General features: G+C 39.0%; 1 protein-coding gene and 1 non-coding gene across 3 annotated transcripts in view; one reads left to right on the top strand and one right to left on the bottom strand.

Annotated features, from left to right (window-relative positions):
* The window catches only part of PLP1 (proteolipid protein 1), a 108,894-nt gene that overhangs the window by 20,136 nt on the left and 68,468 nt on the right, over window positions 1-20,290 (top strand). The gene's annotated exons all lie outside the window — the stretch shown is intronic.
* LOC143672345 (U7 small nuclear RNA) lies at window positions 10,517-10,578 on the bottom strand. The gene has a single exon (XR_013169800.1). It is a non-coding gene; the product is annotated as a U7 small nuclear RNA (small nuclear RNA).

Here is a 20,290-nt window from a genome sequence, read left to right on the forward strand (position 1 = left end):
AATTCAGGTACTGGCAGTGGCCAAATTCTAGATCCAGCTGGACAAAAGGCCATCTGACTCTCAGCTCTCTGCTCTTTTAATTAAGTAAGGTGGTCTTCTGAGGGTTCATCTCAGACTGCTTCTCATACTAAACCTCTCCCATATTACATGATGTGATGGTCAGCTTCATGTGTCCACTTGGCCAAATGGTGGTGCCCGGTTGTCTGGTGGGGCAAGCACTGGCCTGTCTGTGGCAGTGAGGACATTTCATGGGCTTAAATCATGACCATATTGGCTGTAACCACAGCTGATTGCATTTGAAATCAGCTAAAGGGAGTATCTTCTGCAATGAATGATCATAATCTAATCACCAGAAGGCTTTTTTTTAATTAATTAAAAAAAATTTTTTTAAGTACCAAAAAACACCAAACAAACGCAAACATTCGTAACTTTTGATCATTCCGTTCTACATATATAATCAGTAATATATAATCAGTAATTCACAATATCATCATGTAGTTGCATATTCATCATCATGATCATTTCTTGTAACATTCACATCTATTCAGAAAAAGAAATAAAAAGAAAACAGAAAAAAATTCATACATACCATACCCCTCACCCCTCCCCCTCACCGATCACCAGCATTTCACTCTAAATTTATTTTAACATTTGTTCCCTCTATTATTACTTTTTATTCCATATGTTTTACTTGTCTATTGATAAGGTAGATAAAAGCATGAGACACAAGGTTTTCACAATCACACAGTCACATTGTAAAAGCTATATCATTATACAATCATCTTCAAGAAATATGGCTACTGGAACACAGCTCCACATTTTCAGGCAGTTCCCTCCAGCCTCTCCATTACATCTTTTTTTTTTTTTTTTAATTTTTTTATTAATCAAAAAAAAGAAAAGAAATTAACACAACATTTAGAAATCATTCCATTCTACAAATGCACTCAGTAATTCTTAGTATCATCACATAGATGTATGATCATCATTTCTTAGTACATTTGCATCGATTTAGGAAAAGAACTAGCAAAACAGCAGAAAAAAATATAGAATGTTAATATAGAGAAGAGAATTAAAATAATAATACTAATAATATATATATATATATAAAGGAAAAAGAAAAAAAACAAAAACAAAAGATACAAACACACAAACAAACAAACAAAAAACCATATTTCAGGTGCAGCTTCATTCAGTGTTCCAACATAGTTACATTACACTTAGGTATTATTGTGCTGTCCATTTTTGAGTTTTTGTATCTAGTCCTGTTGCACAGTCTGTATCCCTTCAGCTCCAATTACCCATTATCTTACCCTGTTTCTAACTCCTGCTGGTCTCTGTTACCAATGATATATTCCAAGCTGATTCTCGAATGTCGGTTCACATCAGTGGGACCTTACAGTATTTGTCCTTTAGTTTTGGGCTAGACTCACTCAGCATAATGTTCTCTAGGTCCATCCATGTTATTACATGCTTCATAAGTTTAGTCTGTCTTAAAGCTGCATAATATTCCATCGTAGGTATACGCCACAGTTTGTTTAGCCACTTGTCTGTTGATGAACATTTTGGCTGTTTCCATCTCTTTGCAATTGTAGATAATGCTGCTATAAACACTGGTGTGCAAATGTCCGTCTGTGTCTTTGCCCTTAAGTCCCTTGAGTAGATACTTAGCAGTGGTATTGCTGGGTCGTAATCCATTCTGCCATTCTATGTCTTTTGATTGGGAAATTCAGTTCATTAACTTTTAGTATTATTACTGTTTGGATAATATTTTCCTCTACCATTTTGGCTTTTGTATTATATATATCATATCTGATTTTCCTTCTTTCTACACTTTACTCCATACCTCTCTCTTCTGTCTTTTCGTATCTGACTCTAGTGCTCCCTTTAGTATTTCTTGCAGAGCTGGTCTCTTGGTCACAAATTCTCTCAGTGACTTTTTGTCTATAAATGTTTTAATTTCTCCTTCATTTTTGAAGGACAATTTTGCTGGATATAGGAGTCTTGGTTGGCAGTTTTTCTCTTTTAGTAATTTAAATATATCATCCCACTGTCTTCTAGCTTCCATGGTTTCTGCTGAGAAATCTACACATAGTCTTATTGGGTTTCCCTTGTATGTGACAGATTGTTTTTCTCTTGCTGCTTTCAAGATCCTCTCTTTCTCTTTGACCTCTGACATTCTAACTAGTAAGTGTCTTGGAGAACGCCTATTTGGGTCTATTTTCTTTGGGGTGCGCTGCACTTCTTGGATCTGTAAATTTAGGTCTTTCATAAGAGTTGGGAAATTTTCAGTGATAATTTCTTCCATTAGTTTTTCTCCTCCTTTTCCCTTCTCTTCTCCTTCTGGGACACCCACAACACGTATATTTGTGCGCTTCATATTGTCATTCAGTTCCCTGATCCCCTGCTCAAGTTTTTCCATTCTTTTCCCTATAGTTTCTGTTTCTTTTTGGAATTCAGATGTTCCATCCTCCAGTTCACTAATTGTAGCTTCTGCCTCTTTAGATCTACCATTGTAGGTATCCATTGTTTTTTCCATTTTTTCTTCTTTGTCCTTCACTCCCATAAGTTCTGTGATTTGTTTTTTCAGATTTTCTGTTTCTTCTTTTTGTTCAGCCCATGTCTTCTTCATGTCCTCCCTCAATTTATTGATTTGGTTTTTGAAGAATATTTCCATTTCTGTTCGTATATTCAGCATTAGTTGTCTCAGCTCCTGTATCTCATTTGAACTATTGGTTTGTTCCTTTGACTGGGCCATATCTTCAATTTTCCGAGCGTCATCCATTATTTTATGCTGGTGTCTGGGCATTTGATCAGATTTCCCTGGGTGTGTTACACAGCTGGTTGAAAGCTTTTTCTGTGAAATCTCTGGGCTCTGTTTTTCTTTTCCTGCCCAGTAGGTGGCGCTCGTGGCGCTCGTCTGTCTGCACCGCAGTCGGCCCGGGAAACCGCGCGTGGAGGTGGGGGTCGCTGGCCGCCGCGGCTTGGGAGAGTGCCGGTCCTAATTGCCCAGCTGGCCCGAAACGCCAAGCGTGACGGGAGGGCCCCGCTATCCAACGTTCCCAGTCAGGCCGGTGAGCCACGTGCGTGGAGGGGACCCCAGTCGCCAGCCGCCCCGGCCGGGAAAACGCGCGCCCCTCGGGTAGCTCACCGCAGCAGATTCTCCCTGCCCGTTCAGCTGTTCCAGAATGGGGTATGCTGTCTTTTTGGTCTCTGTCGTGACTCCGGGAGCTGTTTCGTATTGTTTCTGTTTCTTTAGTTGCTTTTCTGGAGGAGGAACTAAGACCCGCGCGTCTTACTAAGCCACCATCTTCTCCGGAACTCTCCATTACATCTTGACTAATAAGGATATCTATTTAGTGCATAAGGATAACCTCCAGGATAACCTCTTGACTCTGGAATCTCTCAGCCACTGATACTTTATTTTGTCTCATTTCACCCTTCCCCCTTTTGGTTGAGAAAGTTTTCTCAATCCCCTGATGCTGAGTCTCAGATCATTCTAGGGGTTTTCTTAATCCCTTGATGCTGATTCTCATCTCATTCCAGGATTTCTGTCCCACGTTGCCAGGAAGGTCCAAACCCCTGGGAGTCATGTCCCACATAGACGGGGGACGGTGGTGAGTTGGCTTGTTGTGTCGGCTGGAGAGAGAGGCCACATATGAGCAACAAAAGAGATTCTCTTGGGGGTGACTTTTGGGCCTAATTTTAAGTAGGCTTGACCTATCATTTGTGGGGTTAAGTTTCATGTGAACAAACCCCAAGATTGGGGGCTCAGCCTATAGTTTTGATTGTCTGCACTGCTTTTGAGAATATCAAGAATTCAACTTGGGGAAGTTGAGTTTTCCCCCTTTCTCATCATTCCCCGAGGGGGACTTAGCAAATACTTTTTTATTCACTGTTCAAATCACTCTGGGATTTATTGGGGCATCACTCTGGACAAACCAACAAAATCTCATGTCCTATTCAAGGTTCCAGGTACTTATGATGTTCAATTAAGCTATCTATATAAGTTATATTAGGATATGCACTAGTCAAAATATAAATTTTGTACCAAATAAACATTTTTTGCTTTAGTCTCAGACATAAGGTAAAATTTTAAAATATTAATTACCATTTATTTTCAGCACCTTGCAGTAATGACATTCCTTTGTTCTTCCTCATGCAAAAACATTTTTTTAATTTGTAGATTTAGTCACTATCATTATACACTCTAGGCATTCCTAGATTATACCATCTCAGTCTTTATCGTCTATCTTTCTTCCTGATTTCATTTGTGCCCCAGCCCTCCTCCCTCTGTCATTCTCACATTCAGCTTCATTCAGCGTTTTAACATAATTGTATTACAGTTAGGTAGTATTGTGCTGTCCATTTCTGAGTTTTTACATTTGATCCTGTTGCACAATCTGTATCCCCTCTGTACCAATTACCCAATATCTTACCCTATATCTACCTCCTGTTGGCCTCTGTTACCAATGAAATTCTCCAAGTTTATTTACTAATGTCAGTGAGACCATACAGTATTTGTTCTTTTGTTTCTAGCTAATCTCACACAGCATGATGTCCTTTAGGTCCATCCATGTTGTTACGTACTTCATAAATTTATTCTGTCTTAACGACTGCATAATATTCCATCGTGTATATATATATATATATATATATATGTATATATATATATACATACATATATATGTATATATATATGTATATATATATGTATATATATATATATATACATACATATATATATATATACACTCACACACCCCACAGTTTATTTAGCCACTCATTTGTTGACAGACATTTTGGCTGTTTCTGAATCTTTGCAATTGTAAATAATGCTGCTATAAACCTTGGTGTGCAAATGTCTGTTTGTGTCCTTGCCCTCATGTCCTCTGAGTAGATACCTAGCAATGGTATTAGTGGGTCATGTGGCAATTCTATATTTAGCTTTTTGAGGAACCGCCAAACTGCCTTCCACAGTGGTTGTACCATTTGCCATTCCCACCAGCAGTGGATAAGTGTGCCTCTTTCTCCAAATCCTCTCCAGCATTAGCCATTTTCTGTTTTATTGATAATGGCCATTCTGATGGGTGTGAGATGATATCTCATTGTGGTTTTGATTTGCATTTCCCTAATAGCCAGGGAAGTTGAGCATCTCCTCATGTGCCTGTTGGCCATTTATATTTCCTCTTCTGAGAAGTGTCTGTTCAAGTCTTTTGCCCAATTTGTAATTAGATTGGCTGTCTTTTTGTTGTTGAGTTGAACAATCTCTTTATAAATTTTGGATACTAGATCTTTATCTGATATATCATTTCCAAATATTGTTTCCCATTGTGTAAGCTGTATTTTTACTTTCTTGATGAAGTTCTTTGATGTGCAAAAGTGTTTAATTTTGAGGAGTTCCCATTTCTTTCTTTCTTCAATGCTCTTGCTTTGGGTGTAAGGTCTAGGAAACTGCCTCCTAGTATAAGATTTGTAAGATATTTCCCTACATTTTCTTGTAACAGTTTTGTGGTCTTAGATCTAATGTTTAGGTCTTTGATCCATTTTGAGTTACTTTTTGTATAGGGTGTGAGATACGGGTCCTCTTTCATTCTTTTGCATGTGGATATCCAGTTCTCTAGGCAACATTTACTGAAGAGACTGTTCTGTCCTAGGTGAGTTGGCTTGACTGCCTTATCAAAGTTCAGTTGTCCATAGATGAGAGGGTCTATATCTGAACACTCTATTCTATTCCATTGGTCAGTATATCTGTCTTTATGCCAGTACCTTGCTGTTTTGACCTCTGTAGCTTCATAATATGCGTTGGCGTCATGTAGCGTGAGACCTCCGACTTCATTTTTTTCTTCAGGGTACTTTTAGCTATTTGGGGCACCGTGCCTTTCCAGATAAATTTGGTTATTGGTTTTTCTATTTCTGAAAAGTAAGTTTTTGAGATTTTAATTGGTATTGCATTGAATCTGTAAATCAATTTAGGTAGAATTGACATCTTAACTATATTTAGTCTTCCAATGCATGAACACGGTATGCCCTTCCATCTATTTAGGTCTTGTGTGATTTCTTTAACAATTTCTTGTAGTTTTTTTTTGTATAGTTCTTTTGTCTTTTTAGTTAAATTTATTCCTAAATATTTTATTCCTTTGGTTGCAGTTGTAAATGGAATTCTTTTCTTGATTTCCTCCTCAGATTGTTCATTACTAGTGTATAGAAACACTACAGATTTTGGGGTGTTGATCTTGTAACCTGCCACTTTGCTGTACTCATTTATTAGCTCTAGTAGTTTTGCTGTGGATTTTTTGGAGTTTTCTACATACAGTATCATATCATCTGCAAACAGTGAGAGTTTTACTTCTTGCTTTCCAATTTTGATGCCTTGTATTTCTTTTTCTTGTCTAATTGCTCTGGCTAGAACTTCCAACACAGTGTTGAATAACAGTGGTGATAGTGGACATCCTTGTCTTGTTGCTGAACTTAGGGTAGAAGTTTTCAGTTTTTCCCCATTGAGGATGATGTTAGCTGTGGGTTTTTCATATATTTCCTTTACATGTTGAGGAAATTCCCTTCTATTCCTATCCTTTGAAGTGTTTTCGGCAGGAAAGGATGTTGAATTTTGTCAAATGCCTTTTCTTCATCAATCGAGATGATCATGTGGTTTTTCTGCTTTGATTTGTTGATATGGTATATTACATTAATTGATTTTCTTATGTTGAACCATCCTTGCATACCTGGGAGGAATCCTACTTGGTCATGATGTATAATTCTTTTAATATGTTGCTGGATTTGATTTGCTAGAAGTTTGTTGAGGATTTTTGCATCTATATTCATTAGAGAGATTGGTCTGTAGTTTTCTTTTTTTGTAATATCTTTGCCTGGTTTTGGTACGAGGGTGATGTTGGCTTCATAGAATGAATTAGGTAGTTTTCCCTCCACTTCAATTTTTTTGAAGAGTTTGAGGAGAGTTGGTACTAATTCTTTCTGGAATGTTTGGTAGAATTCACATGTGAAGCCGTCTGGTCCTGGATTTTCTTTTTAGGAAGCTTTTGGATGACTAATTCAATTTCTTTACTTGTGATTGGTTTGTTGAGGTCATCTATTTCTTCTTGAGTCAAAGTTGGTTCATGTCTTTCCAGGAACCCATCCATTTCATCTAAATTGTTGTATTTATTAGCGTAAAGTTGTTCATAGTATCCTGTTATTACCTCCTTTATTTCTGTGAGGTCAGTAGTTATGTCTCCTCTTCCATTTCTGATCTTATTTATTTGCATCCTCTCTCTTCTTCTTTTTGTCAATCTTGCTAAGGGCCCATCGATCTTATTGATTTTCTCATAGAACCAACTTCTGGTCTTATTGATTTTCTCTATTGTTTTCATGTTTTCAATTTCATTTATTTCTGCTCTGATCTTTGTTATTCTTTCCTTTTGCTTGCTTTGGGATTAGTTTGCTGTTTTTTCTCCAGTTCTTCCAAGTGGACAGTTAACTCCTGCATTTTTGCCTTTTCTTCTTTTCTGATATAGGCATTTAGGGCAATAAATTTCCCTCTTAGCACTGCCTTTGCTGCGTCCCATGAGTTTTGATATGTTGTGTTTTCATTTTCATTTGCCTCGAGGTATTTACTAATTTCTCTTGCAATTTCTTCTTTGACCCACTCGTTGTTTAAGAGTGTGTTGTTGAGCCTCCACGTATTTGTGGATTTTCTGGCACTCTGCCTATTATTGATTTCCAACTTCATTCCTTTATGATCCGAGAAAGTGTTGTGTATGATTTCAATCTTTTTAAATTTGTTAAGACTTGCTTTGTGACCCAGCATATGGTCTATCTTTGAGAATGATCCATGAGCACTTGAGAAAAAGGTGTATTCTGCTGTTGTGGGATGTAATGTCCTATAAATGTCTGTTAAGTCTAGCTCATTTATAGTAATATTCAGATTCTCTATTTCTTTATTGATCCTCTGTCTAGATGTTCTGTCCATTGATGAGAGTGGGAAATTGAAGTCTCCAACTATTATGGTATATGTGTCTATTTCCCTTTTCAGTGTTTGCAGTGTATTCCTTACGTATTTTGGGGCATTCTGGTTCGGTGCGTAAATATTTATGATTGTTATGTCTTCTTGTTGAATTGTTCCTTTTATTAGTAGATAGTGTCCTTCTTTGTCTCTTTTAACTGTTTTACATTTGAAGTCTAATTTGTTGGATATTAGTATAGCCACTCCTGCTCTCTTCTGGTTGTTATTTGCATGAAATATCTTTTCCCAACCTTTCACTTTCAACCTATGTTTATCTTTGGGTCTAAGATGTGTTTCCTGTAGACAGCATATAGAAGGATCCTGTTTTTTAATCCATTCTGCCAATCTATGTTTTTTGATTGGGGAATTCAGTCCATTAACATTTAGTGTTATTACTGTTTGGATAATATTTTCCTCTACCATTTTGCCTTTTGTATTATATATGTCATATCTGACTTTCCTTCTTTGTACACTCTTCTCCATACCTCTCTCTTCTGTCTTTTTGTATCTGACTCTAGTGCTCCCTTTAGTATTTCTTGCAGAGCTGGTCTCTTGGTCACAAATTCTCTCAGTGACTTTTTGTCTGAGAATGTTTTAATTTCTCCCTCATTTTTGAAGGACAATTTTGCTGGATGTAGGAGTCTTGGTTGGCAGTTTTTCTCTTTTAGTAAATTAAATATATCATCCCACTGTCTTCTAGCTTCCATGGTTTCTGCTGAGAAATCTACACATAGTCTTATTGGGTTTCCCTTGTATGTGATGGACTGTTTTTCTCTTGCTGCTTTCAAGATCCTCTCTTTCTCTTTGCCCTCTGACATTCTAACTAGTAAGTGTCTTGGAGAACGCCTATTTGGGTCTAATCTCTTTGGGGTGCGCTGCACTTCTTGGATCTGTAATTTTAGGTCTTTCATAAGAGTTGGGAAGTTTTCAGTGATAATTTCTTCCATTAGTTTTTCTCCTCCTTTTCCCTTCTCTTCTCCTTCTGGGACACCCACAACACGTATATTTGTGCGGTTCATATTGTCCTTGAGTTCCCTGATACCCTGTTCAAATTTTTCCATTCTTTTCCCGATAGTTTCTGTTTCTTTTTGGAATTCAGATGTTCCATCCTCCAAATCACTAATTCTATCTTCTGTCTCTTTAAATCTATCATTGTAGGTATCCATTGTTTTTTCCATCTTTTCTACTTTATCCTTCACTTCCATAAGTTCTGTGATTTGTTGTTTCAGTTTTTCTCTTTCTTCTTTTTGTTCAGCCCATGTCTTCTTCATGTCCTCCCTCAATTTATCGATTTCGTTTTTGAAGAGGTTTTCCATTTCTGTTCGTATATTCAGCATTAGTTGTCTCAGCTCCTGTATCTCATTTGAACTATTGGTTTGTTCCTTTGACTGGGCCATATTTTCAATTTTTTGAGCGTGATCCGTTATCTTCTGCTGGCGTCTGGGCATTTAGTCAGATTTCCCTGGGTGCTGGATCCAACAATTTGGAAGAGTTTTCTGTGAAATCTCTGGGATCTGTTTTTCTTATCTTGCCCAGTAGGTGGCGCTCGTGGCACACATTTGTCTGCGGGTCCCACCAGTAAAAGGTGCTGTGGGTCCTTTAACTTTGGAAAACTCTCACTGTCGGGGAGGTTCGCCAGCCGAAGCGGCTTGGAAGAGTGCCAGCCGGCCCAGGGTCCGAACGTGGGGAGGGTCGCCGGCCGCCGCAGCCCGGGAGAGCACCCGTCCGAATTTCCTAGTCGGCCCGGGGCGCCAAGCGTGGCGGGAGGGCGCCAGCCACCGCGGCCCGCCCGGGAGAGTTCATCGTTCCCGGGGAGTCACGTGTTTGGAAGGGCCCCCCCCCACCGTCACTGTTCTCCGTGGCCTGGGGATTTCTGATCCAATTCTCTCAGTTGGTCCGGGGGGCCGCGCGTGGTGTGGGTGCCAGCTGCCGCGGGTTGATGGAACCACCTGTCCAATTCTCCCAGCCGGCCCGGGAAGGGGGAAGGGAGGAACTCCGGCCACTTGCCGCCCCGCCCGGTGAAGCCCGCGCCCTATCGGCGATCTCACTGGAGCGGGTTCTCTCAGCCAGTCAGCCCTTCCAGAATGGGGTACGCTGTCTTTTTGTTCTCTGTCGTGGCTGTGGGAGCTGTTCTGTATCGTTTCTACTCCCCTAGTAGCTGTTCTGGAGGAGGAACTAAGATCCGCGCGTCTTACTAAGCCGCCATCTTCTCCGGAAGTAAGTCTGTGTCTTTTGATTGGGGAGTTTAATCTATTAACATTTAGTGTTATTGCTGTATAGGTAGTACTTTCTTCTACCATTTTGCGTTTTGGATTTTATATGTCATATCTTATTTTTCTTCTTTTTACCTTTACTGATAGGCTTCCTTTCTATACTCTTCTCCACATCTCTCCCTCCGTCTTTTCATATCTGCCTCTAGTGCTGCCTTTAGTTTTTCTTGCAGTGGCTGTCTCTTGGTCACAGATTCTTTCAGTGATTTTTTATCTGTAAATGTTATCGTTTCTCCCTTATTTTTACGAGGGTTTTCCGGCTAAAGCCAGAAAACCTACTAGACAAATTCTAAAAGAGCTGCAACACCTCTCCCTTATTTTTAAAGGACAATTTTGCTGGATACAGAATTCTGGTTGGCAGTTTTTCTCTTTTAGTAATCTAAATATATCATCCCACTGTCTTCTCATGTCCATGGTTTCTGCTGAGAAATCTACATATAGTCTTATTGGGCTTCCCTGATATGTGACGGATTGCTTTTCTCTTGCTGCTTTCAAGATTCTCCCTTTCTCTTTGACCTCTGACATTTTGATTAGTAAGTGTCTTGGAGTATGTCTATTTGGATCTATTGTGTTTGGGGTATGCTGCACTTCTTGGATCTGTAATTTTAAGTCTTTCATAAGAGTTGGGAAATTTTCAGTGATAATTTCCTCCATTAGTTTTTCTCCACCTTTTCCCTTCTCTTCTCCGTCTGGGACACCCATGGCATGTATACTTGTGCGCTTCATATTGTCATTCAATTCCCTGAGTCCCTGCTCATATTTTTCCTTTTTTTTCCCTCTATATTTTCTTTTGCTTGTCGGATTTCAGATGTTCCATCCTCCAGTTCAGTAATCCTATCTTCTGCCTCTCGAAATCTAACTCTGTAGATTTCCATTGATTTTTCATCCCTTCTTCTGTGCCTCTCATTCCCATAAGTTCTGTGATTTGTTTTTTCAGACTTTCAGTTTCTTCTTTTTGTTCATTCCTTGCATTCTTTATATCCTCCCTCAGTTCATTGATTTGATTTTTCATGAGGTTTTCCATGTCTGTTTGAACATTCTGAATGAATTGTTTCAACTGCTGTGTCTCATTTGGATTGCTGGTTTGTTCCTTTGACTGGGCCATATCTTTAATTTTCCTACTGTGGTTGTTAGTTTTTTGCTGGTATCTAGGCATTTAATTACCTTAATTAGTGTATTCTGGAGATTGTTTTCACTTCTTTTACCTGGAGTTTTCTTGCTGGATGAATTTGTTGTCTGTCTCTTCTTTGACATTCAGGTCAGTTGTTTCTGGACCTCTAGCTTAGGCTTTGTTCAACAGAGGAGAATTTTTCAGTTCTTGTTTTCTTGTGTCTTGCCCTGCTTATATGGTGCCTCCCACCACCCCTCCCTTAGGAGGGTCTATTTAGGTATTATAGACCCCAACCGGATTTTCCCAGAGCAAACTGGCCTCCTGTCGGGAGGAAAGAGTCACCTGTGTCAGTTTTCCCTGAGGGTGAGACCCAGGAGGTTGAAAGACTTTCCTGTGAAGTCTCTGGACTCTGTTTTTCTTATCCTGCCCAGTATGTGGTGCTTGTCTACCTGTAGGTCCCACCAGCATAAGATGATACTGTACCTTTAACTTTGGCAGACTCTCCCTGCTGGGGGCGTGGTGGAGATAGAGGAGAGGTTGTAGGCTGGTTTTAATGGTTTCAAATTACCAAGCCCTGGGGTTTGAATTCCTTGAGGGAGGTATTCCACCTGAGTTGGGCCTCACCCGTACCCTGGGGAAGGTACCAGGTCCAGACAGGCTCTCAAAGAAGCTTGTTTCTGCCTATGCCTGGGGCAGTTGCAGCCTGAGAAGCCCTGCCGCTGTATCCAAAAGCAGCCAAGCCTCCATAGAAACAGCCACAAAAACCTTTCTTTTTTTCTTTTTCCATCAGGCCTGCCCCCTTAGTGCAGGGGCAAAAATCAGCAACCTCCGCTTTACCATGTTCACCTGAGCTGGGGGCCTATTTTTAGGAGTCAGAATCTGTGAATTAATTCCACAACTGGCGTTTGGTTGGGCTCAGCCCCTGCTGCTGGTAAACTCTCTTTCCCCTCTGCGTTGCAGCCTGTGCTGGAGGGGCGCCGGCCACTGGCCACCACGGCTTGCGGAACTCACAGTTCTGGGGGGGGCTTGCGGCTGGTCCAGCTGGTCCAGACTGGGGTACGCTGTGTGCCCGGTCACTGACATGGCCCCAGGAGCTGTTCTGTACTGTTCCTGGTTATTTAGTAACTGTTCTGGAGGATGAACTAAATGCCACACCTTGCTGAGCCGCCAGCTTGGCTCCTCACACCCAGTTTATCAAGTTTTTATATTATAGTTTATTTTGTTGTGTGAAAAGAGGGACAAGACTTTAAGTCTCTGGAATATTGTATAGGAATAGAATAAACCAGGCTGGGGCTCCGAAGTTTCAGGAAGTAGGTTTTATTTTCTATGGCCATAGGGCTCAGCAGAGTAGCCTCTGAAAGTCTGAGCCCCAAACAAAAGGCAACCTTAGCTTTTATAGACTGTATTACACGGTAGAGATAAGGTAAGCTTAATATGGTGACCGGTAATGTCAAAGGACAAACAACTGGTCAGTTTAAGGAGCAAAGCAGGTTACAGAAGCAGATGAGCTGCTAGGGGACGGTCCCCATCCCAGGTGTCTTATCTCACTTGCCTGCAGTTTTACCTGGTCCTGAAGGCTAGGAGGGGAGGTTTCTATCCCAGGAATGTGTCTTATCTTGCTTGCCTGCAGTTTTACCCATTCCTGAAGGTCAGGTGATGGGGTTTGGGGATTTTCCACAGAGAAGGCAGCTGAACCAGAAGAAGAAGGTGGGGAGCGGCCTGCCTTCTTAAAAGCCTGCTTGCTGCAATATGAGTGAGGCTTGATAATATTTGTCTTTTTGTTTCTGACATTTCATTCACCTAGTTGCATGCCTCACAATTTTATTCCTTCTTGTAGCTGTTTAGTAGTCCGTTGTATGTACACACCATAGTTCCCCCTTCTGTTCCTCAGTCATTGTACCTTTAGGCCCCCTCCATCCATTGTGGATCATGAACACTGTCGCCATAAACACCAGTGTGCAAATGTCCATTTGTATCCCCACACTCAGTTCCTCCAGGTATATATTGAGCAACAGGCTTTCAGGATCATAAGGCAGCCCCACCCCTAGCCTTCTGTAGAACCACCACACTACCCTCCAAGGAGCTGCATCTCTCAGTTTCCCTACCACCAGTGAATAGGTGCATCTCTTTCTTTGCATTTTCTCTAGCACTTGTTTCTCTCTGTGTTCTAGTTTGCTAGCTGCTGGAATGCAACACACCAGAAACAGATTGGCTTTTAATAAAAGGGGATTTATTTTGTTAGTTCTTCAGAGGAATGGCAGCTAACTTTCCACTGAGGTTCTTTCTTACGTGGGAAGGCACAGGATGGTCTCTGCCGGCCTTCTCTCCAGGCCCCTGGGTTTCAACAACTTTCCCCAGGGTGACTTCTTTCTGCATCTCCAAAGACCTGGGCTGAGCTGCAAGTGCTGAGATGAGGAATGCTGAGCTGGTTAGGCTGTGCTACATTGTGCTCTCTCATTTAAGCACCAGCCAATTAAGTCAAACGTCACCCATTGCAGCAGACATGCCTCCTAGCCGACTGCAGATGTAATTAGCAACAGATGAGGTTCACGTACCATTGACTTATGTCCACAGCAACAAGACTAGGTATGCTCACCTGGCCAAGTTGACAACTGAATCTAACTAACACACTCTGTTCATTTTTAAAGTTTTATTTACATATTATACAATCCAACCTAATAGACATGCCTTTGCCATCATAATCTATATGAAGACATTTCCTTTTCTTCCACAAAGGATCCATATCCTTACCCCAACCTATTGACATTTAGTTTTGGCATAATGCCTTTGTAACATTCAGTGGAAGCATATTACAATATTACTGTTGTCTATAGACCCTAGCTTGCATTGATTGTACCTCTTCCTAAATACTATCCATTTTCAACACCTTGCAATGTTGGCATTCATTTGTTCTCCCTCATGCAAAAGCATTTTTTGTTTGTACATTTAATCGCCATCAGTGTCCATTCTAGGCGTTCCTAAGTTACGCTGTCTCTTTCTTTATCCTCTGTCTTTCTTTCTGGCTTCACACATGCCCCGAGCCTTCTCCCTCAATCATACTCACATTCATCTTCATTCAGTGTACTTATATTATTGTCCTTCGATCAGATAGCATTATGGTATCCATTTCTCAGTTTTTACAACCAGTCCTGTTGCACAGTCTGTATTCCTTCAGCACCAAATGCCCGATCTCTACCCTAATCCAATCTTCTGGCAACCTGTGTTCTTAACTTCAACTCTCAAAGCTCACTCATTTAATGTTAGTTCATATTATTAATGAGACCGTACAATATTTATTCTTTTGTTTCTGGCTAATTTCACTCAGCATAATGTCCTCAAGTTTCATCCACATTGTTATATACTTCATGACTTTATTCTGTCTTATAGCTGCATAATATTCCATTGTTATGTATTTACCACAGCTAGTTTAGCCACTCGTCTGTTGATGGACATTTGGGCTATTTCCATCTCTTGGCAATCATAAATAATGGTGCTGTAAACATCAGTGTGCAAATGCCCATTTGTGTCCTTACCTTCCGTTCCTCTGAATATATACCTAGTAATGGAATTGCTGGATCATGTGGCAATTCTATACTTAGCTTCCTGAAGAACTGCAAAACTGCCTTCCAGAGTGGTTGTACCATTTTACCTTCTCACTGACAGTGGATAAGTGTGCCTCTTTCTCCACATCCTCTCCAGCACTTGTCATTTTCTGTTTTATTGAAAATGGTCATCCTAGTGGGTGTGAGATGATACCTCATTGTGGTTTTGATTTGCGTTTCCCTAATAGCCAGTGAAGTTGAGCTTCTTTTCATGTGCCTTTTAGCCATTTGTATTCTCTCTTCTGAAAAGTGTCTGTTCATGTCTTTTGCCTATTTTTAAATTGAGTTGTTGGTCTTTTTGTTGTTGAGTTGAAGAATCTCTTTATATGTTCTGTAAACTAAACTCTTATCTCTTATGTGGTTTCCAAGTATTGTTTCCCATTGCTTAGGCTGCCTTTTATTTTCCTGACAAAGTTCTTTGATGCACAAAAGTGTTTAATTTTGAGGAGATCCCATTTATCTATTTATTTTTTTTAATGCTCGTGCTTTGGGTGTAAAGTTTAGGAAACCACCTTCCATTACAAGATTTACAAGATATTTCCCTATATTTTCTTCAGAAAGTTTTATGGTCTTAGCTCTAATGTTTAGGTTTTTAATCTATTTTGAGTTAATTTTTATATAAGGTGTTAGATATGGATCCTCTTTCATTCTTTTGCATATGGATATCCAATTCTCAAAACACCATTTATTGAAGAAATTACTCTGTCCCAGGTATGTTGGCTTGACCACGTTATCAAAGTTCAATTGTCCATAGATGAGAGGGTCTATTTCTAAACACTTAGTTTGATTCCATTGGTCAGTATATCTATCTTTGTGCCAGTACCATGCTGTTTTGACCACTGTAGCTTCATAATATTCTGTAAAGTCAGGTAATGTAAGACCACCCACTGCATTTCCCTTTCTCAAGATATTTTTAGCTATTTAGGGCACCCTGCCCTTCCAAATAAATTTGGTTATTGTTTTTTCTATTTCTGCAAAGTAAGTAGTTGTGATTTTAATTGGTATTGCATTGAATCTATAAATCAATTTGGGTAGACTTGAAATCTTAACTATATTTAGTCTTCCAATCCATGAATACGGTATGCACTTCCATTTATCTAGGCCTTCCATGATTTATTTTAGCAATTTCTTGTTGTTTTCTGTGTATAGGTCTGTTGTATCTATAGTTAAGTTTATTCCTAAATATTTGGTTATTGTTCTAGTTTGCTAGCTGCTGGAATGCAATATACCAGAAACGGAATGACTTTTAACAAGGGGAATTTAGTAAGTTGGTTATTTATAGTTCTAAGGCCGAGAAAATGTCCCAATTAAAACAAGTCTATAGACATGTCCAATTTAAGGCATCCAGGGAAAGATACCTTGGTTCAAGAAGGCCAGCAACATTCAACATTTCTCTCAGGTGGAAGGGCACATGGCAAACATGGTGGTGTCTGTTGGTTTTCACGTGTCTCTACCAAAAAAAGAAACTCTTTCTAAAATGTTTCCTTGTTTCCTCTTTTAAAGGATTCCAGCAAGCAACTCCACCTTCAGTGGGTAGAGATACACTTCCATGGAAATCATCTTATCAGAAGTTACCACCCACAATTGGGTGGGTCACATCTTCATAGAAACAATCAAAATGCTCCCACCCAGCAATATTGAATGAGGATCAAAGGGCATGGCTTTTCTGGGGTCCACCACAGATTCAGACCGGCACAGTTATTTTGGTTGCTGTTATAAATGGATTTTTTTTCTTGATTTCCTCCTCAGATTGATCATCACTAGTGTATAGAAACAATACTGATTTTTGGATGTTGATCTTGTACCCTGCCACTTTGTTGTACTCATTTATTTAGTAGCTTTGCTGTAAATGTTTCGGGATTTTTGACACATAATATCATGTCATCTGCACAAAGTGAGTTTTATTTCTTCCTTTCCAATTTGGATGCCTTTTATTTCTTTTTCTTGTCTAATTGGTCTGGCTAGAACTTCCAGCACAATGTTGAATAATGATGGTGATTGTGGGCATCATTATTTTGTTCCTGATCTTAGAGGGAAAGCTTTCATGGTGTATAATTCTTTTAATGTGTCGCTGGATTCAATTTCCAAGTATTTTGTTGAGGAATTTTGCATCTATATTCATTAAAGAGATTGGTCTGTAACTTTCTTTTCTGGTAGTATCTTTGACTGGCTGTGGTATTAGGGTGATGTTAGCTTCATAGAATCAGTTGGATAGCTTTCCTTCCTCTTCAGTTTTTTTGAAGAGTTTGAGCAGGATTGGTATTAATTCTTTCTTGAATGCTTGGGAAAATTCACATGTGAAGCCATTTGGTCCTGGATTTTCTTTTTTGGGAGCTTCTCTTTTTAAAAAATATTTTCATTGAGAAATCTTCACACAAACATTCCGTACATGGTGTACAATCAATGGCTCGCAACATCATCACATAGTTGTGTAGTCATCACCATGATCACTTTTTAGAACATTTGCATCACTCCAGAAGAATAAATAAAAAGAAAAAAGAAAAACTCCTACATACCATAAAAGTTACCCCTCCCTCTCATTGTCCACTAGTATTTCTGTCTACCCCATTTATTTATTCTTTTCCCCCATTGTTTATTTATTTATGTGCATCCTCACTCCTTTTTTTGTCAGCCTAGCTAAGAGTATGTCAATTTTATTAATTTCCTCAAAGAACCAACTTACGGTTTTGTTGATTTTCTCAATTGTTTTTATATTCTCAATTTCACTTATTTCTGCTTTGATGTTCGTAATTTCCATCCTTTTGTTTGTTTGGGGGTTAGTTTGCTGTTCTTTCTCTAATTCTTCCAAGTAAACAGTTATTTCTTAGGTTTATGCTCTTTCTTCTTTTCTAATATAGGCATTTAAGGCAATAAATTTCTCTCTCTGCACTGCCTTTGCTGCATCTCATAATTTTTATTTTATTTCATCCCATAAATTTTGATATGTTGTGCTTTAATTCTCATTTGCCTCAAGATATTTACTGATTTCTCTTGTAATTTCTTCCTTGACCCACTGGTTGTTTTAAAAGTGTGTTGTTTAGCCTCCATATATTGTTTAATTTTCTGGCCTTCTGCCTGTTATTGGTTTCCAACTTCATTCCTTTATGATCCGAGAAAGTGTTGTGTATGATTTCAATCTTTTAAAATTTATTGAGATTTGCTTTGTGACCCAGCATATGGTCTATCCTTGAGAATGATCCTTGAGCACTTGAGAAAAATCTGGATCCCGTTGTTGTGGGGTGTAATGTTCTGTAAGTGTCTATTAAGTCTAGTTCATTTATTGTGTTATTCAAAATCTCTGTTTCCTTATTGGTTCTCTGTTTAGATGTTCTATCCATTGATGAGAGTAGGGAATTGAAGTCTCCAACTATTATGGTACAGATGTCTACTTCTCCCTTTGATGTTGTCGGTGTTTGCCTCATGTATTTTGTATCACTCTGGCGTGGTGCATAATATTTATGATTGTTATGTCTTAATATTTATGATTGTTATGTCTTCTTGTTGACTTGTTCCTTTTATTAATACATAGTGTCGTTCTTTGTCCCTTTTAATTGTTTTACATTTGAAGTCTAATTTGTTGCATATTAGTATAGCTACCCCCACTCTTTTCTGGTTTCTGTTTGAATGAAAACCTCCTAAGCTTTTACTTTCAACCTATTTTTTGTCCTTGGGTCTAAAGTGAGTCTTCTGCAGACAGCATATAGCTGGGTCCTGTTTTTAAATCTGTTCTGCCAGTTTGTCTTTTGTATTTTGTAACATTTAATGTTATTACTGTAAAGGCAATACGTTCTTTGACCAGTTTGCCTTTTGGATTTTATATGTCATATCAAATTTTTTTCTCTTTCTACATTTACTGATTGTCTTCATTTCTACACTCTCCTCCACACCTCTCACTCCTGCCTCTTCCTATCTGCCTGTAGTGCTCCCTTTAGTATTTCTTGTAGAGCTGGTCTCTTAGTCACAAATTCTCTTAGTGATTGTTTGTCTGAAAATATTTTAATCTCCTCCTTATTTCTGAAGGACAGTTTTGCTGTGTATAGAATTCTTTGTTGGCAGTTTTTCTCCTTCAGTATTTTAAATGTATCATACCACTGCCTTCTTGACTACCTGGTTTCTGCTGTGAAATCCTCACAAATTCCTTTTGAGCTTTCCTTGTATGTGCAATTTTCTCTTGCTGCTTTCAGTATCCTCTCTTTGTCTTTGTTATTTGACAGTCTGATTGGTAAGTGTCTTGGGGTATAGCTATTTGGATGGATTCTGTTTGGGGTGTGCTGCACTTCTTAGATCTGTAATTTTATTTCTTTCATAAGGGATGGAAAATTTTCATGATTATTTCTTCCATTAGTCTTTATACAGAGTATAAAGATGCAGGCTTTTTGGGGTCCAAGGGACCTGGATTTGGTACCAGGTGCTGCCATTTACTCAATATGTGGTTTGGACAAATTACTTCACATCCTTGAGCCTCAGTATTCTCATCTATAAAATGCAATTAACAGTTATTTTTATGCCTAAGAGTTGGCATACATCTTAAATGAGAATATTAAAGCATTTAAAATAGGTCCTGGCATGTAATAGTTTTTCAATAAATTGGAAGTTTTATTTGCTGATGTTATTTTGAGTGATCAACAGACTCTGAGATTATACACATATGTGCTGGTTTGAAGCTTTTGTGTACTCCAGAAAAGCCATGTTCTTTAATCCTCATTCAATATTACTGGATGGGATCTTTTTATTGTTTCCTTGGAGATGTGACCCACCCAGTTGTGGGTGGTAACTTTTTTTTTTTTGTATTCTGTATGGTAGGGGTCACATTTCATTCTTTTTCCATGTGACTATCCTGTTATTACAGTGGGTAGTAACTTTTGCTTAGATGGTTTCCATGGAGATGTGTCTCCACCCACTCAAGGTGAGGTTGCTTACGGGAGTCCTTTAAGAGAGAACCATTTTGGAAAAAGCTTTAGAGACCACACAGCCGGAGAACTTTGGAAATGCATAAGGATGCCACCCCAAGGGAATCCTTTTAAAGGAGAAGCTGGTAGAGAAAGCTAGAAGACATCCCTTTGTCCCTTCCCAGCTGAGAGAGAAACCACAAACACCATCCGCTCTTTCTTTGGAGATAAGGTATTTTTCTCTGGATGCCTTAGTTTGGACATTTCTATGGTCTTAGAACTGTAAACTTGAAACTTAATGAATTTCCTTTTTAAAAGGTATTCCATTTCAGGTATATTGAATTTCAGCAGCTTTAACAAACTAAAACAACATAATAGGCTTAATTTTAAAAAGATTTCACTGAATACTTGTTAAGTGC

Source organism: Tamandua tetradactyla, chromosome X (genome assembly GCF_023851605.1).
Source record: "Tamandua tetradactyla isolate mTamTet1 chromosome X, mTamTet1.pri, whole genome shotgun sequence".
NCBI classification, from domain to species: Eukaryota; Metazoa; Chordata; class Mammalia; order Pilosa; family Myrmecophagidae; genus Tamandua; species Tamandua tetradactyla.